Below are 3,732 nucleotides of genomic sequence, written 5' to 3'. Positions count from 1 at the left end.
ACTCCGTCGACGGCTGCTGGGACACCCTCGCAATGGAGGACGATTCCACTTTCTTCCATACTTTTCTGACAGAGGCGATGGTTTTTTGATGGAGTTTTTACTGATTTTTCCTTTAGATTTGATAATACCACAGGGTCAGGGAGGTCAAGCTGTTCAGGCCTGTCGTTTCTTGAGATTTACGGATTCTTTTTTTTTTTTTTTTGATTTGGGTTGGAGATGATGTACAGAAAAGTTGAAATTGATATGAATAAAAGGGAAACTACACGACTTTTACTGCTCTCTGTCTCTGTCTGTCTGTGAGCGTGAGTTGACTCTCTGGGATCGACACTTTTATCACAATCTTTTCCCATTCTTGCGCATCCAGAAGTCGTAGGTAAAAGGTTGAGTGAATTGCGTTCCTCTCGTCGTGAATGTCCTTAGGGATGTGCCTATGCGGGTGCAGAGTTAGGCGGCACGGTTGGTTGCAAGTACGGCAGAGTTTCAATCCCCTTGCTCGGGACGATTTCACGAAGTATAGAATGCCATTAGCCTTCTACTATCGTCAATGTTGCCATTTCAAGACGATGATGGAGTATAATTTGAAAGTTTATCTGGGCAAGCAAAGCAAACGTTCTCTTGTTCATGCTTGTCTTGTCATCAGTTGGCCGTAATGAGTTTGAAATAGTAGGAGGATAACCAAGACGAAAGAATTGCTTTGTTTGGCAAATTCAATTGAGAAAGACGATGGTGAGTTGCCGAACACTTGTATTGTGACACGAATGGAGATAACTGCAGCTGCTGGACCGAACAGTGATCCTAGGGCGTGTGGCTTAAGACGCGTTCACCAGTTGTGAAGGCTGTTGCAGATCAGCTTCTGAGAATAGTCCAGGAAATGGAACCCCATCCTTGCAAGTTCCTGTCATAAGGCCCATTTGGTTCACTGGCCAAGAGATTGCCAGCAAGAGAAACCAGAGATTAGCGACCGTTGGCTTCGGGAACCTCTTCAGACACAGATTGAATCTAATTGCTGCACAGAAAACAATCTGCAGCAGCTTGAAACGCCCACCTTCCCTGGAACTCGTTGTTCCCATTTGTCATGTGTAATACACTTTTAAGCAACAAAATTCGGTGATGAAGCACCTGAGTTTAATGTTAAGAGAACTCTAGGGAAGCTGAAGCTTTTGGAGTCATTCTGCTACACTTGCAGTCGGTCGAAAAAGAGTTAAGACCTTTGAATCTCAAGGGGTCTCCTCCCCCTGCTAGTCGGTTTAAACAAAATACGGACGGCTCGGCTTTGATGAATCTGGGCAAAGGGTGTGCTCAAGGTGTTCTTCGTAATCACACAGGTCAATTCATTTGTGGCTTTATGTGAAGCATTGTTTCATTTGCCTATCCTGGCAAAACTCGGCGGCTTTCTGAGATGGATTACAACTTGTTGCTGATCATGGAATTCGGAGATTGATCATGGAGCTCGGGCTATGGACTTCAGGGTTTTCTAGAATTTTATACGCACAAGCGGGTGACTAATGTTTCCATCGTTTCTACTGCATCAATGAGCAAAAAGTGGAAGATAAAAATTCTATCCAAACGCGCATTTTCAGAGCTCATTTTAACCACTACTAGAACCATTCAAGTTTTTACTAACGTCAAGTTTATTGCTTTAACAGTTGGTGGGTCAAATTGGCATTATATAAGTGTTATTATTCAATTAGGTTCTCAAAAGAGATCCGCAATGCCCAACATGTTATAATTAATTAGGTTTTCAAATTTTGTTCGATTGAGCGTTTAGTGTGTACCTACGAAAAAAAGTGGATTAACATAGATAGACTCCTAGCAAGTTTTTATCAGGTGATGAACACTTACTGGTGGGTAGTTGCCAGGCCTAGGCAAGAGAACTCAACACCGCCACAGGTGGTCGAGCGGGCAGCAGAGAGACACATTGGGCGACTGCATAACACTTTCCTTCGCGCATCTTACCCTCTCCTCAGCTTCAGGAGTAACATGGTCCCCGGTGGTTCCCATCCACAACTCCGCATGGCAAAGTATTTGTTGGCCATGACTCTGCTGGCGCTTACCATTGAACAGGCTCTGTTTATTCAAAAACCAGATTCATGATCGATTTCAGGAGGCGGCTAAACTCGCAAGACTTCAGCATGCAGCCGGATCAAACATCCGGATGGAGGACCAGATCGCTAGTTTCAGGTTTCAACTATCATCATTCATAAAAATTCCCATCACCATTCATGACTTTACGAGCTGCGAAGGTTTCAAGCATTCAAATCCTCTTAACATCAGACCATACATGCACTTACTTTAAAACACAGTTGGGGAAATCTACTAGCAGACCTCAGCTTCATCACAATGTGGTAAGGGAGCCCAAGCAGGAAAGCCATCATCCGACAACTAGGTCCATCATAATATCTGTTTTGCCCTTAGAAACTTGGATGCTATGACTCCAGTCTTGAGAGAGCCTAACACACGGAACATCAGAAATGAGAATCGAAGAAAGTTGTACTGGAAACTAGTTAATAATACATTCAGAAGATAGCATAAAGGGCAATCATTCGTCGCATCTGCTCATAACGTAATCAACATAAGAGCCTGTTCTATGCAACTAAAAAAATCTGCAATCTCTTTGGAATTAGTCACTATCAAATACTTCTACCACAAATAATGTGCCACTGTAATCATTTAAATTATTAACCATAAAAGAAGTGACTACCATCCCCTCTCACTCGATAAGTTGGCCTCTAGTGGCAACTGTTCCCTGAAGAGGATTTTGGGAATCCGATGCCACCAAGACACCATCAGCAAGGTGGAATCATTTTCCTCCACAGCTGATGATGGAGATTCAAATAACAGAAACTTGATGATATAATTGTAACTAGTCGATTGCATCGATGTTCTGATTCTTTTGGAAATGCCCCTCGGCTGCCTTTCCCCTGCAGCAGATTACAGTCTATTGTGCGCTCGTTGATCACAGGACAATTTCCAATTAAATGCCCTAATCTTAGCAAGTCTCCAGTTCTGGCCATGAAAGTTTTCCATGAGGGCATTCTTCTCCTGCTTTCCCCAGTGCAAAGATGTAATTTTAACTATGTTTCGCTGACCCAATTAAAGCCTCTAAAAGATTGACTTACTTGCAATCGTGAGTTTAAGATAGGGCAAATGTATGAACAACATCCTTGAGTTCTTCCACAAGACTGAAAGTTTGAATTTTGAGAACAAATTCCAGAAAGAGAGAATCAGGAATTGAACTGGAGCAATACATGAAATGTGAAGTGAGTTCAAATGCGCTAATCCAAACAGCAGATTCCGATGAACATCAGCGAGGAGCCATTTGATAAAGCTAGGGGTTTCGTACAATTGTTTATGCAATTAGAAAACAGAGGAGAACGAAGAGAATTGACCTGCAAGATTCAGTGATCGCTCCACAATCTCAAGTGTGGAAATACTCGAATGAACAAGCATGTAAGCTTCTCCCAAGCTCTGGGAAGGACACCATAAATAAGTTGCTTGGTACATTGATCCAAAGACCTAAACAAACTAAACATAACACATCAAATGTCCACCAAGTAAAATTTGACAATCACAACATTAATAGTCGAAGAAAATATCCACAAATCAGATGCAATCTTGTCTATTCAAACACATAAAACGGGTTTCGGGTTACTCTAAAGATATTAAGATCAGAAAATTGTAAAGACCGCAAAATCCTTTCGAAAAGCGAAAAAGGAAGATCGAATCAGCTCC

The sequence above is a fragment of the Eucalyptus grandis genome, chromosome 6 (genome assembly GCF_016545825.1).
Source record: "Eucalyptus grandis isolate ANBG69807.140 chromosome 6, ASM1654582v1, whole genome shotgun sequence".
NCBI lineage: Eukaryota > Viridiplantae > Streptophyta > Magnoliopsida > Myrtales > Myrtaceae > Eucalyptus > Eucalyptus grandis.
Note: the sequence above shows the minus strand (reverse complement) of the source record.